The sequence below is a fragment of the Misgurnus anguillicaudatus genome, chromosome 18 (assembly GCF_027580225.2).
Source record: "Misgurnus anguillicaudatus chromosome 18, ASM2758022v2, whole genome shotgun sequence".
In the NCBI taxonomy this organism is placed as follows: Eukaryota; Metazoa; Chordata; class Actinopteri; order Cypriniformes; family Cobitidae; genus Misgurnus; species Misgurnus anguillicaudatus.
Genome location: NC_073354.2, coordinates 39,006,408 through 39,032,881, shown reverse-complemented (window position 1 = coordinate 39,032,881; position 26,474 = coordinate 39,006,408). Strand labels below are relative to the sequence as shown.

Below are 26,474 nucleotides of genomic sequence, written 5' to 3'. Positions count from 1 at the left end.
TCAAAAAACGAAAGCATCACGTCCACGCCAGTGATGCATGAGACTCGAGGTTTGTTTTCATTGACATCTAACCTGCATCTTCGAATCTGAGTAGTATTTGAACACTAAGCTACACGGCGTACTAGTCACATAAACTAATTTAATGGTGTAGTCGTTATTCCTTTGAAGCTCGACAGCTTGATAGCTCACTATTTGTTATCATTAAACAGAACGGAGGAGATCAGACATTCTCTAAACAATCCCGCTGTGATCTTCAGAAGAAACCCTTAAGGGACAACACGAGTTTGATTGGATAATGACAGAATTTTGATGGTCGTTGCCGGATTTTCTTTTTAGGAATTGCGTGTACCGCTCTCCATCACTTTGGGAATATTTAGCTCTTAAATTCTCTGGAGTATAATAAGACTGAAGTCCATTACGGGAGATCATTGGCCGACTTTGTTATCAACACCATCAAGTGGATGTAATTAGGGTTGTAAAAGCCTCCAGGTCTCAGGCAGAGGTATGAGATGTGGAAACACACATGGTTTTATGATGAGGGCATCTGGATCTCATCCAGCACAGTAATATTAAAGCTCCAGCCGAGATGTTTGTACTTGTACACGTATATCAGCTTACGCGTTACGTAAACTGTGCGGCTGCTAACGTATATGACTGGATGAAGCCTCATGCGGCGTGAACTTTGCCCGGAGACTTGATTGTTTCCATGTGTTTGTATAGAGGACAGGATTGTGGAAAGTGACGATATACTTCACGCGGCGCGGGAGTCCTTTCCGGTCTTGTTTAGTTTTAAACGCTTATGTCTTGTTTTTATGGATGTCTCCTAATTTCAGTATATTTTATGAGATTCTGTATCCGACGGGGTCATTGAAGTTTTCGATTCATATCCCTCTGAGGGCCAAATAACACAGTGCACAGTAAAAAATTTATTTATCATTGGTAAAAGGTGTAGCAACGGACTTCATTTGAAGTCGATTTTTTATATTTCGATATTTTGCAACCCCAGATTTTCAAATAGTATTTCTGCCAAATATTGTCCTAGCCTAACAAATACATAAATGGAAAGCTTATTTATTCATATTGATGGCAATCTTACTTTCAAGAAATTCACTGACTGTCACTTTATGACTGTGGTTCAGGGCCACAAATGCTTCTTTAATGGCATCTCTTAGTCCATTTTCTTAAAAAATAAAATCCTGATAATTTACTCACCACCATGTCATCCAAAATGTTGATGTCTTTCTTTGTTCAGTTAAGATGAAATTATGTTTTCTGGGGAAAACATTCCAGGATTTTTCTCATTTTAATGGACTTTAATGGACCCCAACACGTAACAGTTTTAATGCAGTTCAAAATTGCAGTTTCAAAGGACTCTAAATGATATCAAATGAGGCATAAGGGTCTTATCTAGCGAAACGATTGCCATTTTTGGCAATAAAAATAAAAATATGCACTTTTAAACCACAACTTCTCGTCTTCCTCCATCTGTGTGATGAGCCAGCGTGACCTCACGTAATTGCGTAATGACGTGGAAAGGTCACGTGTTACATATATGAAACGCACATTTGTGGACCATTTTAAACAATAAACTGACAAAAAGACATTAATTAGTATCATTCAACATACAACAACGTCGGAAAGCTTCTCTTTCTCCACACAGGGGGGCACTCGGCTTCCAACGGGGGGCATGCAATAGCAACAATAACTTGCAAAAACAAGACATTAAAACAACAAATACAGCAAGCACACACTCATACAACTAGTACAGACTGTCAGCTCATTTCCCGTATAAAGTGCAAAAGACCACAAACTATGCGCAAAACTATTGAACTTCGACCGTGGTGTGAGCGCAAGCTGAGCTCCGCTGCGCTCGCGCTTGGCTCGACGCATCAACAAATCGCCCTCGCGCGGCGCAAGCCATTGAAATGAATGGGTTTCATAGCGCAGCGCACACCGCGTCCTAGCTTTAAAAAAGCCGCTTTACCATAATCATGTCGTAATGCTGTTAACGGTCTATAGCCACACTTCACATTTAAGCTTACGTAATTTAAAACAACGCTAACTTACCTTTAAAATAGCTGAAGACGGCGTGTAAGAACATTAAACTTCCTTAAAACAGTGTCCTGTAGATCTAATCTCTGAGTTTGAGCCAGTCTATGTTTGCATGAAGATGAAGCAGGTGGTGCTGGTTCGTTCTAAATGTTCTAATATCCATATTTTACACGATCCATAAAATACCGCGAAAAAACACGTTGCTAGTATCAAGTCACAAATATGCTAAAGACGTAAGACGGGTGATACGCAGCACTTCCAATCAGAGAAACTGGTCTATTTTAATTAAAGAAAACATATATCAACTATATTTTCCTCATTTGATTACATTACAAGTCATGAAACATTCAATGTTTAATTTATTTTAATTATTCTTGATATATATTAAAGTAATAAAAAACTTTGTCGGGGGGGCACAACAACCTGTTCGGGGGGGCACTGCCACGTGATGATGTATTACGTGAGGTCGCGCTGGCCCGTCACAGGACCGGAGATAGACGAGAAGTTGTGGTTTAAAAGTGCATTTTTTTCTTGCCAAAAATGACAATCGTTTCACTAAGTAAGACCCTTATGCCTCGTTTGAGATCGTTTAGAGCAGTGGTTTTCAAACTGGGGTCGCGAGATGGTGCCAGGGGGGCCCCACTTTAATGACATTTTATGAAATACATTAATTTATCATGAATTCTGTGTAATTAAACCTAAAAAAATAAGGCTACTAACCAAAAGCACTACTTTTTTGTATAATTTAAGGTTTGTTTGTTTTTTTTTTTTGTTAAAATGTTGAGTTTTAGAACAGTTTTTTGTCACAAATTTTCTTCGGGGGGCCGCAAAGGAATGCACTGTACACGAGGGGGCCCGCACGCTGAAAAAGTTTGGGAACCACTGGTTTAGAGTCCTTTGAAACTGCAATTTTAAACTGCATTAAAACTGTGAAGTGTTGGGGTCCATTAAAGTCCATTAAAATGAGAAAAATCCTGGAATGTTTTCCTCAAAAAACATAATATCTTCTCGACTGAACAAAGAAAGACATCAACATTTTGGATGACATGGTGGTCGAATTCTTTAAGCACCTTTATCTAATCAGCCATAACATCATGACCACCTGCCTAATATTGTGTAGGTCCCAGTGGCGGTTCGTGACCGCTTATCCGAGGGGTGCTAATTCAAAATAAGTGTCATGTGTGTTGCTTGCGTTTTCAAAATATGCGTTTGTTGCGTCATGTAAACCATTAGCATCACATGTTTTGTCTAGATGGGTGCCTGCTGCATACTCGTCAAAACTGTTTATGATGAAAGAGACGCTCACGTTCACAAAATACACGCAAGACACTCACTTAATAGCAAACTGTGACTAGGCATGACATTATCTTTTGTCATGGACCCTTTGGATGCATCTGCAGCAGGCACTTATTTTGAAAAGACATGTGATGCACACAGGATCACTTGACGTGCAGAACACATATTTTGAAAAAAAAGGAACCACACACATGACGCGCTACATACACGTTGTGTAAAGCATGCCCAATTTGCTTTAACACATCAAGTTTGAGGCAGAAAAAATGAGCAAGCGTAAGGATTATGCATACGTTCAGGTGCACTTAAAAACAGACTATAAAACGTCCTTGCAAGTTTTTTCAGGCAAAGTAATGAATAGTGTAATTGCATTTTGTGCAGGAATAAAAGATCGGATTAATCAGTTTAGCCGAGACTGGTTTGTGTGGTTAAATGTAAATTGAACAATTTGAACAAATCAGATAGCTTGGTGTAAAAGGCCCTATTATGTGTGCTGGAATGTAAAAAAAAGTTCATTGTTAAATAAAATGTGAAAGTAAAAATGACATTATAAAAATGTTTCTGTACTTATGCAGTGGCAAGAAAATTGGCAAAAAAAAACATGTTCTGTATTCTGCCTTTGGCTGAGTGTTTCATTTTATTCGGCTTCGGCCAAGAATTTTCCTTTCGGTGAATTCCTAATAAAAATCATGTTCCATGAAGTTACTTAGTAAATTTCCTACTGTAATATATATAAAAAATATTTATTATTAGTAATATGTGTTGCTAAAGACTTCATTTAAAAAACTTTAAATGCGATTTTCTCAGTATTTAGATTTTTTTGCACCCTCAGATTACAGATTTTTAAATAGTTGTATCTTGACCAAACATTGTCCTATTCTAACAAACCAAACATCAGTGAAAGCTTATTTATTCAAGGTGGTTTTGTGTTCCAGGGTCAAAAATGCTTCTCAAATGGCATCTTTGTGAAAAAACTTTTAAGCACCTTTATTTCTAAGAGTCATACAACTCATAAAATGTAAATATAAGTACAGTCTTTTTCTTTATTTCCTGGCATTTTAGTAATATAACAAAAAGCTCTTGTGTTATTTTTCTTCTTTCGGCTTGGGGAAAGAAAAGATTTCGTTGTGGTCCAAAGCAGACACATCAGACATCTTATTTCAAGTAAAAACAACACTACAATGTTAATAGTTGTAAATGTAGTCACTTTGGATAAAAAAAGTGTCTGTCAAATGCATAAATGAAAATGATTTGCTGTATGATTTCTCAGAACATAAAGCAAGATAAACTGTAAGATCTGGACAGTAAGGTCTCGTATGGCCGAGGCAGTTCTGGATTAATATATCCCATCCAATCATTTTTTTATTGGGATGATATAAAACAACAGGGAGGCATCTGAGGAACTTAACAGCCGTGCTATGCTGAACATCATTTTGTTATTTAATGAGTTGAAATGGTTGCGCTCACTATGAAAACTCTTACATTTTAATTACTGGCAAAACTTTCTGTTGACAAAACAGAAGAAACTTGGCTCTGAATCCAATTGGAAACTGGGTCTCCTCAGGTCAGGGTTTAAACCCACCGTCACCCTTCATTTGGCATTGATCCTGAAAACTGTAAAGTACAAACACTCGGTCAGTCAGTGCTGGCGTTTCACCATCATCTCTCTCTAGAATGAGAAACCGTCGGATGAAACCCAATAATAATTCATCAGAACAGAAGAAAGGATTGAAGAAGTTTTCTTGAGTCCACTATATTGGCAGATACTATATGCACCTCAATAATTTTGTACATTAACTTAGTGCAATAATAATAATGTAAATTATATATATATCTTCAGCACTTACTGATACATTTATAAAATGAAAAGTTGTAACTTTTACCACTAGTTAATGCACCATGAACTGACATGCACTTAAAAAAATTAAATGTTGTATTTACTTAAAAAAAATTGTGTCAACTGGTTCCACGACTTTCGTTTAAGTAATCTAACAAACAATAATTTTGTTTGTTTTACAAAAGATGTTCAAGTAAACTTAACAAACCTTAGTGGTGTCAATTGAGTTAAAGGGGAAATTTCACAAGACTTTTTAAGATGTAAAATCTTTGGTGTCCTCAGTGTACTTATTTGAAGTTTTAGCTCAAAATATCCCACAGATAATTTATTATAACAAGTTAATTGTCACTTTGTACAGTAGGTGTGAGCAAAAATGTGCCGTTTTTGGGTCCTTTAAATGCAAATGAGTTGATCTCTGCACTAAATGACAGTGCCGTGGTTGGATAGTGCAGATTAAGGGGCGGTATTATCCCCTTCTGACATCACAAGGGGAGTCAAATTTTAATGAGCTATTTTTCACATGCTTGCAGAGAATGGTTTACCAAAACTAAGTTACTGGGTTGATCTTTATCACATTTTCTAGGTTGATAGAAGCACTGGGTACCCAATTATAGCACTTAAACATGGAAAAAGTCCCCTTTAATAGTACATGAACATTTTAATTAATTTAATTAGGATCACCTATTTAATAACTCCATAACATTCAATCAATCATAGTGCAGCTGCTTAATAAAACAAATCATATAAACCTTATAATAACAGCTTATTAAATACATCACAAACATATTTGAAATTAAATGTACAAACAATTAATGTGTTTATTTTTGTTCTAAAAATATATCAGAACGTAGCTATTTAATGGTGCTACACTACAACAATTACCCATAATACACTGCAACATCATCAGCCAATAAGATGCATGTCTGTATTGGTTTTAATTCATCTGTTAAGTTTACCAAACAATGTTATGTTGGCTGAACAAAAATGTTTTAAGTAAAGCTGAGAGGACACACTTTTTTGTTAAATTAACTTAATGGAATTAAGTCCACAATGGGTTTTTTTTCAACAATTTTAATATAAAGAGTAAAATTTTTAATTATAACCGAAATAAACAAAAAATCAATAGAAAATAATAATAAATAAATAAGTATCTAACAAAGTTAAACACAAGGAAAGCACCTTATCAGGGAAAGAACAAGCATACAGCGATAACATACTTGTCTATCAGTTCCACAAAAGCATTGACCAAAATACATTTTATTTTTTTTTAAAGTAATCTTTTCTAAAGCAAAACATGAGGTCATCCCGTTTATCCAATGGGACAAAGTAGGACTTTCTTCTTTTTCACAATAAAATGTAATTACACGTTTAGGTTTCCAGCAAACAAGAAATGAACAACAAACTTTCATGTTTAGTAATTTTAGGATTCTGAGGGCAGGACATTGTTTAATAGATTTTTAAAAATAATCTCAACATGTAAGGATTAAGTAAAATTGGCAAAAGTTAATGTTAATTTTTTTAAGTGTGAATAACTGTATTGAAATGAACTAACATTAACAAGAATAAATACATGCTAAAAACACTATTTTTCATTGTTTGTTCATGTTAGTTAATGCATTTACTAATGTTAACAAATTCAGCTTTATTTTAATGACTATAATGAATGCTGCATTATTAGGAGAATAAAACTCTCCCTACCCAATAAATACTTTTATTCTTAATAAACACTCGTAAGGCACTTTATTTCCACTTTTCGAACATTTTCTTCCATTTTAAATGCCTTTTTGATGTGATATGTTATAGGAAACAGGAAAAGAGCGAGATCGGCAAAAAGCAGATTTGAACCAGTGACGTCGCGCTAAAATCCAGTCCACGAGCCATATACATCGCCTGCGCCACTGAAGCCATCGATATCAACACAGTTTTGTTTTTATTAACTTTAGTGCTCCAACCAGACATCGGCGGATAAAAACGAATGTAAATAGACACTTTGTTTGAAAATACCCAAAATCGTGTGGACAGGGCCTGAGATTCTGCGAACGTCAAAGCCAAAAACACTTCTTCTATGGCATCTTTCAGCACTTTTCTTTTTTTAAAGTGTTGAATCTCTCACAGGGATTTCGACCACTCTTCCGATGAAATATACAAACGTTGGACATCAAATCTGGCTATCATTCCTGTGATCGGTGAAAGAATCAATCCTTCTGTTGAAATGGTGTCTTGAAAACAGGAAGCTCAATTTTAAAACAGAACATTGAAGCAGATTATGACCAGATGAGGGTCAGCACAACGTCGCCCCTGAACAAATAACATCACCTCTTTTGAGAAATGAGAAATGACATTTTTATAGAAGTGTCTTAGGTCAGATACTTCATGCTAACTTTATGCCTACTTAAATATATAAATCTGATATGAATCTATTCTTAAACTAATTGATGATGGTATTGAACTGAATGCAGTCTTAGAAACGATCTCAAGATTCCCTCACGAGTTTAATGTGTGCCATGCAGCGCATGTGAGGGCGATCATCCATGAAAAATGACAGGACTCATCTGGGACATCGTTTCAACTTTCGAAACATCAAAGATGTCCTTGTTTATCGGCTCAGACTCCAGTGTGTCATATTTACACTTAAGAGAGTATAAATGGATTTGGCATTATTAGATAGAGATCAGATGGTGATTGGTTTATTTATCTTGGAAGTACAGAACATCTGTCCTACATTATTCCCACTTATACAAAAATAATTTTGAAATAATTTATGCCTTTTGCATTTAAAAAAGATGTAATGTTAAGTATTATCTGACATTAAAGCAAGTAAATCCACATGGCAATGAAATCTAGATCGGTGTCTCTCAAGAGATTTTCAAGTTCACACAATGTTAACAACCGAGCGTCAGTGTTAAAACTCATCTGTGAACACTTTCTGTCTTTAGTTTGGAGTGTCTGAGATTGAATTCAGATGTTGTACCATCATCCATGTGATGCAAAAAGGTTCTTCAGATGGTAGGCAAAAATGTTTCTTCTTATATTATCGTTTAGCACCTGTAATGTGTTATTTTAGCGATGTAAAAATCTAGATTTTTATGAAACCTTTGTTACTTTAAAAGCCTTTCTTATCGCATGCCTGTAAGTGAAACACAAGCTATCATACAGGTTTGGGCTTGAACTGCTCACATTTTTACACAAATTACATTCATTTCAGGATTGGTGTCCATGCAGCAGTCAGTTTTAACATTTTATTTTAAGTTAACGTACAACTTATTACATGTATTATATCAGTGTATTGTGTTCCTTATCAAAGATGACATCATCCTTTGGGAAGTGACATCATTTTGGAAAAATAAGAGCCTGAACACCACTAAGTATTCGATCATTTCCAGTATGTTTTGTGGTATTAGTTGGTTCTTCTCATTTCACACGATTACAGAATCAGTATGTTAATATATGATAATTATCAAAAAGCCAGAGCTCTGTGTTTAAATCCTTTGATCTTTAAAACTGTTGGGTTGTTTTAACCCAAAATTTGGACAAACCTAACCGTGTAACAGTGCTGGCTTGTTTTAACCCATGTTTGGGTCAAATATGAACATTCCTAGCAAGCAACGACCATCTAAACTCAGCCCAGATGTTAAGGCTTAAACAAAGGCAAAATTTGACGTCTAATCGTGGACATAAAAATCTTCAAATAAATCAATAATAAATGAAACCAAACAGCTTGTAATCATTGTTGACTTTGCTTACATGGTGGTATATCAGACATATTTAGGCAAAAATGAAATGAAATCCAATTTCAAAGTTCATTTTGGTCAGAAGTGTGTTACTTAGCTGGACTATATCGGGTTTAAAGTTAACCAAGACCAGGGGTGTCATACATAATGATTGTCCCGCATGATGTTTTATATATTTTATTTAAATACATTCATATTTTAAAATCTCTTTCAGGTGGGACGCAGCAGTCGCAAGTGTCTAGTTCATTTTCAATAGGAGAGCGGCAAAACACTGACACTTCTGACCTAGACGATGAAATGACGGTGATAGCTTGCTGTGTTTTCTATTAAATTAAACCCAGTTAGGTTTGTCCATATTTTACCCGGGCATAAGTTGAAACTAACCAGCAATTTGTGAGTGCATGCTAATTTTAATGCCCCTTTAAAGGGATAGTTCACCCAAAAATTAAAATAATGTTATTAATTACTCACTCTCATGTCGTTCCAAACTCGTAAGACCTCAGTTCATCTTCTGAACACAGTTTAAGGTTTTTTTATATTAAGTCAGAGAGCTTGTTGACCCTTCATTGAAAATCCACGGTATACCGTCCATGTCCAGAAAGGTAACAAAAACGTCATCAAAGCAGTCCATGTGACATCAGTGGGTCAGTTAGAATGTGTTGAAGCATCGGAAATACATTTTGATCCAATATTAACAAAAATTACAACTTTATTCAGACTTTATTTGCTTCATCTGTTGTGAAGCGTATGTGTGAGACTAAAGTCACGTGACTGCAGTGACACGTACGACGCGACTGGCGTGTTATTTGATGTGCCCCAGCTGTTTTTTTGTGCGCCCAGGCTTCGTTTACAGTCTAACTGTGGGTTCACACCAGCCGCGTTTGAGGCGTCTAGTTTGCCGCATGAACATTTTGAGTTTACTCGCTTCATTCTCGCGTGAAAGCTGTGCGTGAAATTCTAGTCATCGAGACATTTACGCAGAAATTTGCGTCATGGGAGGGGCTTCTGCGACTCCGCTCGCTTCCTGTAATCATGTCACCACTAGAGCAAGCTCCTGATTGGTTAAAGCGGCATGTTTTTCCGCCAAAGTTAAAATTTCCTGAGGCAACGCACTAGATGCGCGAATGAGGCGGAATTGCGTCTACCGCTCCGCGCTAAACCCCTCATTCGTGCCGCGAGACCCCCAGACACACGTAAACGCGTCTTCACATTGACTTAACATTGAAATCACTCGCGCTTGACGCCTCAAACGTGGCTGGTGTGAACGCAGCATAATGCTACGTACACACCATACAAGGGAGCACCGCATTACTCGCTCTAGATCACTCGCGGGATTTAACTTCGTGTCATGCGAATTTTGTGCATGAGTTGAATATTTTCAACTTGGAAGAAGACATGTTTGAGGCGAATTGCGTTAGTTTTCGCTGCAAACGCCTCGCCCATATCGCGTCATTCGCATCGCCCCACGCGAGAACGCTTCTGATCGTGTCTTTGCATTGACTTTATATGTAATCTACAAGCGCAAATTGTTGAACTCGCTTCTGATGTGAACCCAAAGTAATGCTAATTACACACCAAACTCGGGTCATTGCATTATTCGCTCTAGATTACTCGTGGGATTTAACTTCATGCCATGCGAATTTTGTGCACGAGTCGAATATTTTCAACTTGGGCGAAGACGTGTTTGAGGTGAATAACGCGTGTTTTCGCTGCAAAAGCCCCGCCCATATCGCATCATTTGCATCGCCCCACTCTAGGACGCGTCTGATCGCATCTTAGCATGGACTTTGTACGTAATATACTCGCGCAAATCGTTGAAATCGCTTCTGATGTGAACCCAAAGTAATGCTGCGTACACACCAAATGCGGGTCATCGCATTACTTGCTCTAGATTACTCGCGGGATTTAACTTCATGTCATGCGAATTTTGTGCCTGAGTTGAATATTGTCAACTTGAGCGAAGACGTGTTTTCACGGCAAACGCGTCGCCCCTATCGCGTCATTCGCATCGTCCCACACAAGGACGCGTCTGATCGCGTCTTTGCATTGACTTTATATGTAATCTACTCGCGCAAATTGTTGAACTCGCGTCTGATGTGAACCCAAAGTAATGCTGCGTACACACCAAACAAGGGGGCATCGCATTACTTGCTCTAGATTACTCGCGGGATTTAACTTCATGACGTGCGATTTTTGTGCACGAGTTGAATATTTTCAACTTGGGCGAAGATGTGTTTGAGGAGAATTTTGCGTGTTTTCTCACCCATATTGCGTCATTCGCATCGCCCCACGCGAGGACGCATCTGATCGCGTCTTTTCATTGACTTTGTATGTAACTTGTTAAACCTGCGTATGGTGTAAACCCACAATTAGGGAAACGCATGCTGTAAGTTTATAAAAAAAACGTCGCAGTCATGTTACTTTAGTCTTGCGCATGCGCATCACAACAGACGCGGAAGAGAAGACAATGCTGAACCAAAGTCGTAATTTTTGTTATTTTTGGACTAAAATGTATTTTCAATGCTTCAACACATTCTAACTGACCCACTGATGTCACATGGACTACTTCGATGATGTTTTTATTACCTTTCTGGATATGGACAGAATATCGTACATATTTGGAACGACATGAGGGTGAGTCAATAATGACATTATTTTCATTTTGGGTGAACTATTTCTTTAATGTTAATAATCAATGAGTTTTGACCAAGGTGAACTGTATAAATGTACAATTATCATAAAAAACGAATGAAACCCACCCCTAACCTAAACGTCACAGGGCGAAAGCAAGTTGCACAAAAGCATATGAATGTGGTTGTACAATTAATACAAATTAGCCGCCTCGTAAACTACGAAACATTGTGCGATAGCAGCTTTGACTGTGTTTGGTTTCTAATGAAAATCTCTTTACATTCAGTCTTCACACAAGAGAGTTGCTGTGAGTTTTGGCTGTTAACTTTGAAGCGAAGCGCTATTATTAGCCCGGGAAGGCAAATGAGGACAAGCAGCGAGTCCATGTTTCAGCTCACATGATGAAACGAGAGAGTTTCTCCTCACATTCATGATTGGAGTCACGACTCGTGTGTTTGTAAGGAGGTCAAACCCAAAAACTAGTTTGTAAAATTTACTCTCAATGATAAATGTGTCACAAGCAAAAGTTATGTAGGAGTGTTGTTTGTTTTTTAGGATCTGAAAAAGACACATTTAGAAATGTGGCAGATTCACGTTTATGAATCTCTATGACAATCAGCCTTTATTTCCTTTTCTTCCGATGTGCCATAAGTTACCTGTGCAAACAATCTTACCATAAAATAATGGCAGACGTATGATTTTTGTAATTGCATTTCTGATGGTATAAATGATCTTTATCCAATGAAAAATTCAAATGCTGTAAAATGTATTTTAAGAGTTGGATAATTCAGATTATACAATACTACAAATTAGCCACCTTGTAAAATATGTACAAATTGCCATGATGGTAATGTACATAAACCCAAGGTTTATAATTTTTATATAATATAACATAATTTTATTTATGTCATTCAAAATATTTGTTACAGTACAGCAACTCATCAATATTCAAGATCAAAGTAGATTATACTTAAATTGTATATTCACATTTTTTTTACGGTGTATAACACGTGCGAGTTACTACAGGATATCCAAAGTTTTCCGACATACAGTAAATATTTGTATTTGTTGAAGTGAGAGGAATTTTATCTGTACAATCCAATCTGTTATTGTGATGAAAGACGTATGTACGATCAAGCGATTGAGGACAGTTCACTCTTTTAAATGTGTAACATTGACTTTATCTGCTGTTCCTAGAATCCCAGTATCCTATCTGAGCATTCATCCCTGGAGTCGCGCTTTGATCGGATGTTCCAACAGGACACAAATGGGTCTTTGTAAACAGGAGCACAAGCTTCGTGAGTCACATCTAAAAGCCAAGAGAATCATGTCACAACATATGACACAAACAACCACTGCAGAGATCACACAAACCCACCCAGAGACCCTCAGGACATTTGACTAACACATGTCGAAACATTGAGCAACAGTGACCTTGTAAACCCTTTGCATTTATATACCTGGAATCTCTATGTGTATGTGTAAGTGCGCACATTATAATCCTGACAACTTTCTTTGTATGATGATGACACATTTGTTAAGACCACACAATCATTGTCATCATTTATTCACCCTCATGTCCTGTATGAGTTTCTTTATACAGTTGAACACAACACAAGATTTTTGATAAATGATTGAACAATGTCAACCTGGACAAGTTTTTTTGTTGTCCTAAAAAAATGAGTAATTTGAACTAAAACAAGAGTGCATTTAATAACTTACAATTTCATGTCATTCCAACCTAATTCAGTAAACTCCATTTAGTTACTTTTAGTTTTATAAATGGTACAATAACACAAAATGTATGACTGACTATAAGTCAGTCATTGTATAAAGTTGATTCTCCACATAAACACACAACTGGATCAGTGGAGAGAAATACAATAAAATGTGCTGAACAGGGTTCATAAGTAAACACTGATTAAATGGTGACTATACAAAATGATAATTTACAACAAAACAGAATCAATAATATAATGGATTTAACCTCTATGACATTTTATTAACAAATGAAGAGTTTGTTTCCAAAACGCAATAAATCCATTTTGACAAATTTCGGTAAAAACGTGTTTTCTATACCAAGAAAGTGACGAGATGAAAACCACTATTTTCTGTTACAAACTTTCACATAGCATCTTTAGGTTATAAAAACATAAAAAATTCAAATCCATAACTTGATTTTCAAAGATTTATTATAAAAACTAATTATTTTTTCCACAAAATGCAATAAATCCATGACAGTTTTTTATTTCAAAATGCTATAAATCTATTAAATCAATGTATAAATGTGCATTCATCTTTACCATTTTATATTTATTTAGTTGACTAGTGGTATACAATAATTAAAAAATAAACATTAATGGCATTAACCAGAACACTTACTTTGTTATATTAAGAACACAATGTTTTAGCATGAGAAGCTTGATGCTGTCTGGAGAACAAGCAACCGAGTGCCTCTCGCGGAAATTATTAGCTGTTGATGGCTTACGTTTCTTTCCCATCACAGAAAACCATCACAGGTTTGGCAATGCTATTAAAGTATTATTTTGTTTTGTTTGTTGATCACGAAGTACAAAGTAGATGAGGAAAATTAGGACTCCGTGTACTCAGCGCGCCGCCATGTTTGTTTACATTGCGTGACTGGTGGGCTGTAATATCAGAAATGGATTTATTGCGTTCTGTAAAAAAGGAGGAGTGGCGTTTGTCGCATTTTGGTAAAAAAGGGAGAAAAGATGACAGAATATCACGGCGGGTATTGGATTTTGCGTAAAATTAATTATTTACTTTTAACTACTTACCTGATATAATACTGATTTTGGCAGTAACTCATTTTTTTCAAAAATGGCGTTTATCGCGTTTTGGAACCAAACTCTTCAAATATTTAAAGGTTACATAGAATGATTGAACAGAGTATTTATCCTTGTTCTGTGATGTGACATGTAGACAAAAATTGTTTAGTTTGGGTCTGTAATGCCTTAGAAGCTTCCTAAAAACCTCTCTCAGATAGCTCTATTAGGGTGGGTGATTTTAAACAAGTGGTTTTGCTCCTATTTGGCTACCCCTACTGGCTTAACTTGCAATCTCATTACTGATTGGCTGACTTTGCTGCCACTCAAAAAATGTAGCCAATTATTTTAAAGTGGAAGGGCAGTTAGATGCCTGTGATGTCATAAGCATCAGTTTTTCAGATTGGGCTGTTTTCTGGCTGACATTTCTAAATGAGGAATTTCTATGAGACTGAGATGTTTAGCATGTTTAGCACTTTTTGTATGTTTGTGAATGTGGGTAGACTACCATTATTCAACAAAGACAAGGTAAAAATGGTTTTTCATTCTCTGCCCCCTTTAAGTAGTAAAAGTTTAATCAGTTCTTATTCTATGAAAAACTTTAAATAATCAAAATATTGAGGCACAATGGATTATGGGTATCCCTTACAACAGGTACTGATCAGTTTAAATTTATTTCACTTGAATGTTTTATTTGAATTGAATTGCCTAACACAAAATATTAAGTGATATTGCGGGGTTAGTTGTAACATGGACCGTTTACAGGTTGAGTGATTTGTTTTTTCCGTATTGTTTTCATGCTGCCAGAAGACGGTCTCCCGCAAATTTATGAAAAGGTATCATGTTTTTTCCAACCTGATCTCACAAATTTCTGTTTTATAGTTACGGAATATTTTGCTCATTTATCTGTGTCACTGTCACGGATCTCTGCATTTTCCATGTCCGTTCCACAGACTTTCTTTTCCGTGTCAGTTTAACCAAACCTCGAATCTAACCCCAAACCCACGCGACAATGGTTTAAAAATAGGAAAAACAACACTCTAAAAAAATAATCCGTAAAAAACGGATAATGTCCTGGCAGAAAATTACCGGCACCTTTTCCGTTATGTTTACAGAATTTCTGTTTATTCAAAAACTGAACATTCTGTAGATTTATAGAACACTGTCCGTAGATTTACAGAACATTTTCCGTAACCTTTAGGGACACTTCAATCTGCCTATGAAACGCAACAATGGTGACAACCAACAACAAAGCTTCATGCCGCAATGCATGCTATGCTGGGTACCAGGATTGCAGAAAACTCTTTCTTAACATTTACTATCACCATTGTTGAGATTTGTATCCAAAGTGTTGATGTCTCTGAAGAAAAAAACACAGCTGACACATTTTCAGCCATCTTATTCAATACAATGTGTTTTAAGATCAGCATAGAGTGTCACTCTTATACATTTCAGTTCATTATTCTTATTTTATCATTTCATATTTAAATGTTAGACAGCAAACATAAAAACAACCAAGCTTATATGACATCATAGAAAATTCTCCTTTCTCAAGCAACAGACAAGTGTTAATTGCTACAAGCAAAAACACTGTTGCAATGCTAAAAGAGCAGAGTCAGTTCTGTGAAGGTCAAGGGACAAAAGCCTAACTAAAGGAAACACTAATCACCATAGTGGTGACTTCAAATGAATCTAAAACAAACACAAACTGGAGATTTAATGTGATAAATGTTGTGGTAAAAATCCATTTGACTTACACGTCACGTCTCGTCAGAAAGAAGATTTGTGTACTAAATCACATGTGTCGATGCTGGAATAGTTTAACACTTGTATCTTGTTCTGACAGCATTTGTTTAGAAGTTAAACATCATCCATATTAGAAAATAACTCTGTTGTAATTTTAGGTTTCAAACAGAGATGGTGATAGAGAGGCAAAAGTGAAAGATTGCAGCAGGGGTTATTGCACCCATAATGCAACATGTTATTAAAAAAAACAGATAAATGCCTGTAAAATATAAATACGGAAAATTCCTTCATATTTACACAGTACTTTGTCCGTTTTTTTATGGATTTTTTTTAGAGTGAATTAAGTAATCAATACGTGAAACTGACACAGTCAGTGGTACGGACACGGAAAAACGCGGAGATCCGTGACAATGACACGGACGAATAAGCAGAACACTCCGCGACTGATGAATGAGTGTTTTGGTGGCAAGTAAGTAAATTTTTCGGTTTCTAAGTTGGTGTGACCAAATCCAATGCCATGTCATATTAATCAGTGTCTTGTTGACTAAAACATAGCATTGTTTTGAAATATGTCTGCCGCTCTTAGCATCTTTTTTGGTAGGTTTGAAAATATTTTGACCCAGCAGGGTTAATTGTAACGCTGTGTTACAACGAACCCCTCAACACTTACCATATGAAAACCGCTAACGGTAGCATAATTCTTGCCGTTGTTTTGAATAGGCTACGCACGAATGATTGCTGGCTGCCAACAAAAAAAATGTGCCTGACTTATCAAAAATTGTGTGTTAAATTTTATGTTTGTTCATATCTTTAATAATGATTGAATAAGATTACGTCAAAGATTAAAATCAGACTTTAATTTTCATTATCTTAGAATTTGATTTTGAGACTTTAGTTTGGTTATTACAGACTGGGGCTGCTACCAGTCTCACAAGGTTTTGTGATATAGTCTAGTAATTTTTTTCATGAATTTCCGAATTTTTTCGTGATCGTATAAAGAATTCCTGTTTTCATGTGATTAGCTTTTTCCTATTTTTTAACCATTGTCGCTTCGGTTTTGGGTTAGATTTAGTGCTTGTATTAGAATGTCACTATGTATTGGTTTATACTATATTTTCTGTTTCATTTTTTTATGTTGCCTGGCATTAGGGTTAGAGTTTGGGTAAGTATCTCATTTTATGTAAATCTAACCCTAAACCGAAGCGACAATGGTTTAAAAATAGGACAAAACAGTTGAGTAACCAATACGTGATAATCACACGAAAACAAGAATTCATTATACGATTACGAAAAAACGCACAGATTTGTGATATCACAAAAAAAGAATTAAAAAACTATGTGACTATATAAGGAAATTTCGGGTTTTTTTTGTCATAGTTGTACTGCTTTTTTCAAATATTTAGACATGTGAATTAATTTATAATTGAACTATGGTTAGATGAGGGATGAATAGTGTAGATAACTGTCTATTATAGACAGATATATAAACAATATCCACTACAGTATATAGACAAAATAGTATTGAAATATTTGCATGCAAACTTATTTTTTAGCAAGTGTTACAACTAACACCCTGTCTGTTACAATTAAGTTGTAACGTTTGCACTCATGTCACGTTTAGGGTAATTGTCCAAGAATGGTAAGTACTAGAAACAAACTTCAAATGTTCATTTGTAGCAGAGATGTGTGCTTGTGTAAAAATATAACTAATCAAACTCAAATATTTTTTGAATGATTGAGCCAAAACCAAAAAGTTGTGCCCCGCTCTCCCCTACATTTTTTAGTGCACTTTTCTCACCATGAGATAGTATGTGTTAACTCTTAACACCCCACTCGGGACATCACTAATTTTCAAACCCTGGTTACGGCCATATACTGTATAAGTAAGCACACCGCTAATGGCACCCAAACACTTTCATAGTAGGAAAAACAAATACTGTGAAATTCATTGGGTATCGTCAACCATGTGCTTACCATCGCATATTAAAATGTCTTCTTTTGTATTTAATAGAATAAAGATACACTGACAGCATTTTCATTTTTAGGTGGACTATCCCTTTAATGACAAAGTATATTAATTGTTCATGTTAGTTCATTGATGTTAACAAGATAACTTTTTGTAAAAGATATTTCTTTTTTCAGGTAAAGTCTCTGAGAGTTACACAATATTTTTAAATGCTTTAACCAGAGTCACATTGCTAACCCTTAATCTGTCAATAACAAAGAAAATCTAATTTTGAATTCAGACAATGTTTTGGAACAAAATAGACACCAAAATCTAAAAAATGTGACTGTAAAATCCAGACTAAAGTCTCATAATCTCATCATAAGATTTGGAGCATCAAAGTTAGATTTTTCTCATTGAAATGAGCTGGGTTTTCACAAGCAGGGTCACACATCTGTAATTGAAATGTTGTCATTTTTTTGCAAAACAGTTTATACAAAAAAAAAAACATGTTTTAACTCTTGGTTGGCAGATCATCAGTCATAAATACTGAACATTTTTGGTGCAATGTCTTTTGAGGTCAAGAAGAACAAGAATAAGCAGTTTTGACAGCATGCAAGCTTTGCGTCTTATATATTCCCCTATAGAGAAGCTCTTGTTTTGTTCAGGCTCATATAGAGGAACCACTTAATGTTTTCCTCCTCTCTTCACGTGAAGAACACAGAGTCCCATAGATCGCTCATCTCACTACGTCAATAAACCGTTTAACCTTTACTTAAGGTGCAGTGCTGTTTTCTTAAGCAGGCAGATGTCAAATTATTACCCTGACCCTGTCGAATGTTTTCTCTAGGGGGTCAACCCAGGTCAACATTTTGACAAACTGCAAATCTGTTGTTGGCTTGAAGCTTTTCTGTTGAAGGAATTTGCATGCCTTATCCATACGTGTATGTGTTAAACCTGTTATTTGTTTATTGATATACAGTATCAACATTTGAATCATAAATAACGTGCGAAGAAAGAAAAACTACTGTGATGTATACTTACAATTTTACTTTAGTTTCTTCTTTTGTCTTAAAATGTAATTTTATTATTATTTATTATTATTTTTTTCTTTTGATTTTGGGGAGAAATGTGACCTGTAAACACAGAGTGGTGATTCATACTTTACAGTGCACAAACATAACAGAAAAATAAAAAAGAGAAAAACATGTTTTCTTGAAAGTATATACTGTATTATTTGTAACCATTCCAGTCAATGACACCAGCAAATATTTACAGATGGCCTTTATCCCAGTATGCAGTTTTCATGTACCCGGTTACAGAAGTATTTCATGATAAAAAATATTGAAGACAAGAAAAAAGTATACAAATATTCCAGTTTCATTAAAGACTAACTATGACTAAGTTCACAACCTCACTCCTCAGTCACATATTATGTTCAGGTTAATATTTCTGAGCGTTCCGTGTGGTTGTCCTTACGTGTCCCCTATAGTAGAGCTGAGTTAACAAAGCTTAACTATTCAAATGAATATGCAAACGTAACCTTGACCTTAGGTTAGTGACTGTTTTCTTCTCTATTAATCTTCAGGGTCCGGTGTGAATGACCAGCAGCACAAACCTTTTCGTTTGTCATTTATTACTGACACATATTTCCACGTACATGACACAACTGAAAGTTTTAACAGGAAATGTAAGTTTGCTAAATCACTATGAGATCTCTGACCCTCACTATTCAACACAGTATCACGAGATAACATACCTATAGTCACGTAAATTTGTGAGTTTTTTCCTTGACACTGACACGTTTACATGAACATATCACACATTTCTGTTTACGTGTCATTGTCACATATTTGTTACTCAACTGTCCTATTTTCTTACCATTGTCACTTTGGTTTAGGGTTCGATTTGGTGTTTGCGTTACGATGTAACTTTAAAGCAACACTAACGAGTTTTTGCTCTTTTTACTCTGATTTAAGGAATTTTGAGGGTGACATGGTTGTTGGTGCCAGACGGGCCGGTCTGAGTATTTCACAATCTGCTCAGTTACTGGGATTTTCATGCACAACCATTTCTAGGGTTTACAAAGAATGGTGTGAAAAGGGAAAAACATTTAGTATGTGGCAGTCCTGTGAGCGAAAATGCCTTGTTGATGCTAGAGGTCAGAGGAGAATGAGCCGACTGATTCAAGCTGATAGAAGAGCAACTTTGACTGAAATAACCACTTGTTATAACCGAGGTATGCAGCAAAGCATTTGTGAAGCCACAACACGCACAACAGCAGAAGACCCCACCGGGTACCACTCATCTCCACTACGAATAGGAAAATGAGGCTACAATTTGCACAAGCTTACCAAAATTGGACAGTTACAGACTGGAAAAATGTTGCCTGGTCTGATGAGTCTCAATTTCTGTTGAGACATTCAGATGGTAGAGTCAGAATTTGGCATAAACAGAATGAAAACATGGATCCATCATGCTTTGTTACCACTGTGCAGGCTGGTGGTGGTGGTATAATGGTGTGGGGATGTTTCTTGGCACACTTTAGGCCCCTTAGTGCCAATTGGGCATCATTTAAATGCCACGGCCTACCTGAGCATTGTTTCTGACCATGTCCATCTCTTTATGACCACCATGTACCCATCCTCTGATGGCTACTTCCAGCAGGATAATGCACCATGTCACAAAGCTCGAATCATTTCAAATTAGTTTCTTGAACATGACAATGAGTTCACTGTACTAAAATGGCCCCCACAGTCACCAGATCTCAACCCAATAGAACATCTTTGGGATGTGGTGGAACGGGAGCTTCATGCCCTGGATGTGCATCCCACAAATCTCCATCAACTGCAAGATGCCATCCTATCAATGTGGGCCAACATTTCTAAAGAATGCTTTCAGCACCTTGTTGAATCAATGCCACGTAGAATTAAGCCAGTTCTGAAGGCGAAAGGGGGTCAAACACAGTATTAGTATGGTGTTCCTAATAACCATGGTTATTAATTGATGGTTGTGGGCGGGGCCTACGCAAAGTGACATCAGAAAACACCAACAGATTGTCTCACTGGTGAGGTTTACAGGAATAAAAAAAAGGAGTGGGCAAATTTTTAGGGTGGTTGTGTACACACATCAGTGACACACAATTATGCATTTAAAAAAGTGAATTCCTCATATTAGATGACCTTTAAACATAACAAATGTTATCCATTGAGTAGAGATGTGCTTGTTCTTCCGATCAGCGATATATCTTTTACACCATTTAAATGATTGAATATTGAAACAGAAGATTGATGTATTCACAAAACACAGCACATATCCCGATGGTTTAAGCATTACTTGTTTCTTGAAGTTTTTATAATGTGAGAAATCTCTGAGTAATGCTGAGATAAAGTGCGGATGCTTCATCACCATGGAAACAACAGAAATGATTACACACACGAGCTTCGCTTCACATACTGAAAGCCATCAGCATCAGATAAATATTTGAGTTTTACAAAGAGAAGAGACATCCAGCAACAACAAAGATGGTCCATCTTACAGGACGTTAAAAGCAGAAACATACAGACATGTTGATACTGAGTGTGATGGTTTATCGTCCGTAGAAGACCTTAATGAATCCTGTGGCAAGGTTTGCATGAAAATAAATCATGTGATGACTTAGTATTTGGCCAAACAAATCTACTCTGACTTCAGAAGACATATGGATGACTTGTATAATGCTTTAATGGCGAATGCCACCAGACTTAAAAGAGCTACGGTACGTGAAAGATCTTTTAAAATCCTCATTTTGGAAAACATAACATGATGAGGATGGGTAAATATGGACAGAATTTTTATTTTGGGTTGAAGTGCTTTTTAAAAAAAGTTAAAAGGCACCCATTATGGCTTTTTTACAAGATGTAATATAAGTCTCATGTGTGCCCAGAATGTGTCTGTGAAGTTTAAGCTCAAAATACCCCACAGATAATTTATTATAGAATGTCCAAAATGACCATATTTGGGTGTGAGCAAAAACGCGCTGTTTTAATGTCTTTACCTTTAAATGCAAATGAGCTTCAGCTCTTCACTACCTTACAAACAGATAGTACGCGCTTTTAGTTAAAATAGTTCTGATTAATACAGTCTGAGACAATAGTATCTAGTGGATAGAGTACGACTCGCTGAGGGTGGAAACTATGGTAATGCGGACTGTAACCCAAGATCGTTGCCCTGTTCAAGCTGCTTTATAACAATGCCCAGAGCTGTGTCCGCATCAACGGCAGAGACTCAGACTGGTTTCCTATCTCCAGTGGCGTTCGCAAGGGCTGCGTGGCCGCACCTGACCTCTTCAACTGCGTCATGACCATCTGATGTCCAGGGTCTGTGAGAGGGTTCCTGGAGTACGCTGACGACACCATCCTGCTCAGCGCGTCCTACAGCCAGCTGAGAGACGCTCTGGGCATATACAGAGAAGAGGCGGAGAATCTCGGCCTCCAGGAGAGCTGGACAAAAACCAAGTTCATGCATGTCGGTGACAGACTACATCCACCTTCCCTGCAGCTTGGCAATGACATCGCGGAGCCTGTAAAGAACTTTGCATATCTGGGATCCATAGTGACAGACAAGGGGGACCTAAAACCAGAGATAACCCGTAGAAGAGCCCTAGCTGCGTCAGCCCTGCAGTCTCTCTGGAAACCACTCTGGCGGCACCAGACTATCTCATGCAAGACGAAGCTTCGAATTTACAACTCAGCAGTACTCTCCATCCTGCTTTATGGCTCTGAGACTTGGCCCTTACACAAGACACTAGCTGCCAGATTAGATGGCTTTGATAGCAGGGCTCTCAGAACCATCGAGAACATCAGGTGGCCGCAGCGGGTTTCCAATCAAATTCTTAGAGCCCGCACGTGCCAGCCCAGAGCATCTTCCCTGGCGGCACAACGTCGTACCCGCTGGCTCGGCCATGTCCTCCGCCTCCCTTCTGACCATCCTACGATAGCTATTCTCCAGTTTGATCCAAGGGCCGCAGGCTGGAGACGTCCACGAGGTAAACCTCGCACCCGATGGCTTGACGTCCTTGCAGGCGATCTATAGAGTTGCTATAGAGGATGCAGAGCAGCTGGCACAAGATCGTCAGCACTGGCAACAACTGGTCCATCTGGTCGGCTCAACGCACAGGGATGGGACACCCCCCTACCCATCGCAGGAGCCAAATTGATTGATTGAAATTGAAACCTGTTGCAAACTTTTGTAAAGGTCTTTGTTCTGCTGAACACAAAGGAACATACAGTATTTTGAAGAACATTTGCAACAAAGCAAATTTGGGGCACTATTGACTTCAATAGTATTTTTTCTAATATGAAAGTCAGTAGTACCCCAAATCTGCTTTGTTACATTCTTTAAATTATCTTTATTTGTGTTCAGCAGAACAGAGAAACTTATATAGGTTTGAAACAACATCAGGGGTAATTAAATGATGGCAACATTTTCATTTTTGAGTGTAGGTTTTTATTTCATCTTGACTTTAGAGTTAAAAGCTTTATTCACGGCACAGCATTACAACATTTTACAGCTGTCATACAGAAAACTTCGATTTACCTCAAACTAGGGTCGAGGATTTTTTTTGAAAGGAAACAGAATATTTTAGGTGAAAAGCCCAAAGCTCTCTGTGTGAAGACAAAAGTCATTCTGGTTCAAATAAAAGCATCCATAATAAAGCACATGGTAAGGGAGGCAACTTTGAAAATATGGTATTGATTGCTGTTGTGCATTTGAACATTTCACCTGAGATATAGATGATATATGTTAGATCTGTTTCTCTGGGTTTGTGTTCTAGGTCTCGTCTGATCTCTGTGTCTTCGGCTTCGTCCTCAGCTGAACTCAGTGCAGCGGTATACGCCTGTCAGACAAAGGAGCTGCTCAGGAACAGAACAGAAAACCGCAGGGTACGCAAGGATGGCCAAACTACGGTGATGTTGCTTATCTGTGGCCAACCGAGCGTTAGCGCCTCCCCGCTGAGCGACCCTCGGGCGAGAGAACAGACGCACAACATGGGCATGAAGACGCTTTCATGTCCTGCAACAGTTTAAAGCTAAGCAGGTAAACAAGGGTGTTTTACAAAGAAAACACAGCTTGGTGATAGGCTAAATGAGATCAACAAAAGTATCTTCTAAGTTATTTACTTAAAACATAACCAGAAAAATCTATATAACTTATGCACTATGTTGCAAGTCTTATGAAGACTCCACAGTGTAAAGATCAGACTTCTCGTTAGCTGAGAGCATGGATCTGACTATTTGTAAGTCCAGGGTGTATATTGGACTGCTTGTCAGTCCAGAGCGTAGATAGGAGTATTCGTGAATCCAGAGCATAGACCGGAGTATTTGTGAGTTCAGAGCGTAGATGGGAGTATTCATGAGTCCAGAGCATAAATCTGAGTATTCGTGAGTTCAGAGCGTAGATTGCAGTATTCGCGAGTCCAGAGTGTAAATAGGAGTATTTGTGAGTCCAGGGCGTAGATCGGAGTATTAATAAGTCCAGAGCATTGATCAGAGTATTAATGAGTCCAGAGCATTGATCAGAGTATTCGTGAGTCCAAACAGTAGATCAGAGTATTTGTGAGTCCAACGCGTAGATTTGAGTATTTGTGAGTCCAGAGTGTAGATCAGAGTATTTGTGAGTCCAGAGCATAGACTGGAGTATTAATGAGTCCAGAGCATAGATCGGAGTATTCGTGAGTCCAGAGCGTAGATTGGAGTATTCGTGAATCCAGAGCATAGACCAGAGTATTTGTGAGTCCAGAGCGTAGACCAGAGTATTATTGAGTCCAGAGCATAGATCGGAGTATTTGTGAGTCCAGAGCGTAGACCAGAGTATTATTGAGTCCAGAGCAAAGATCGGAGTATTAATGAGTCCTGAGAGTAGATTGGAGTATTCGTGAATCCAGAGCATAGACCAGAGTATTCGTAAGTTCAGAGCATAGACTGGAGTATTAATGAGTCCAGAGACTCGACTGGAGTATTAATGAGTCCAGAGCATAGATCAGATTATTCATGAGTCCAGAGCATAGACTGGAGTATTAATGAGGCCAGAGCATTGATCGGAGTATTTGTGAGTCCAGAGAGTAGATCAGACTATTCATGAGTCGAGAGCATAGACCGGAGTATTCATGAGTCCAGAGCATAGACCAGATTGTTAATGAGTTCAGAGCATAGATCGCAGTATTCGTGAGACCAGAGAGTAGATTGGAGTATTCATGAGTCCGGAGAAGCGATTGGATTATTTGTGAGTTCAAAGAGTACATTGGAGTATTTGTGAGTCCAGAGCATAGATTGGAGTAGTTGTGAGTCCAAACCGTAGATCAGACTATTCGTGAGTCCAGAGCGTAGATCAGACTATTCATGAGTCCAGAGCATAGATTGGAGTATTCGTGAGTTCAAAGTGTAGATCAGACTATTCATGAGTCCAGAGCATAAATTGGAGTATTCGTGAGTTCAAAGCGTAGATCAGACTTTTCATGAGTCCAGAGCATAGACCAGAGTATTCATGACTCCAGAGCGAATAGATTGAAGTATTCATGAGTCCAAAACGTAGATCAGACTACTTGTGAGAGTATTCATGAGTCCAATGTGTAGATCGGAGTGTCCGTGAGTCCAATGGGTAGATCGGAGTATTCGTGAGTACAGAGCATAGATCTGAGTATTCGTAAGTCCAAACACAGATCAGAGTATTCATGAGTACAAAATGTAGATCAGACTATTCGTGAGTCCAGAAAATAGATGAGTATGCGTGAGTCCAGAAAATAGATCAGAGTATTCGTGAGTCCAAAGCATAGATAGCAGTATTCGTGAGTCCAGAGCGTAGACCAGAGTATTAATGAGTCCAGAGCAAAGATCAGAGTATTAATGAGTCCTAAGAGTAGATTGGAGTATTTGTGAATCCAGAACATAGACCAGAGTATTCGTAAGTCCAGAGTGTATACCGGAGTATTAATGAGTCCAGAGCATAGAACGGAGTATTCGTGAGTACTGTAATATTAATGAGTCCAGTGCATAGATCAGATTATTCATGAGTCCAGAGCATAGACCAGAGTATTCGTGAGTCCAGAGCATAGATCAAAGTATTCGTAAGTCCAGAGAGTGGATCGGCGTATTTGTGAGTCCAAAGCGTAAATCGGAGTATTCGTGAGTCCAGAGCGTAGACCGGAGTATTAATGAGTCCAGAGCATAGATCACAGTATTCATGAGTCCAGAGAGTAGATTGGAGTATTCATAAGTCAAGATAAGAGATTGGATTATTTGAAAGTTAAGAGAGTACATCGGAGTATTCGTGAGTCCAGAGCATAGATTGGAGTATTCGTGAGTTCAAAGCGTAGATCAGACTTTTCATGAGTCCAGAGCATAGACCGGGGTATTCATGACTCCAGAGCGTAGATCAGAGTATTCATGAGTCCAAAACGTAGATCAGACTATTCA

At 37.5% G+C, this 26,474-nt stretch overlaps 1 long non-coding RNA gene across 1 annotated transcript in view; it reads left to right on the top strand.

Moving 5' to 3' along the window:
- The window catches only part of LOC129428921 (uncharacterized), a 106,319-nt gene extending 82,016 nt beyond the window's left edge, over nt 1–24,303 (top strand). Inside the window, exon 5 of the long non-coding RNA XR_008639067.2 lies at nt 23,837–24,303. This is a non-coding gene — a long non-coding RNA (uncharacterized lncRNA). The remainder of the gene's footprint in view (nt 1–23,836) is intronic.
- Nucleotides 24,304–26,474: the final 2,171 nt, after the last annotated feature.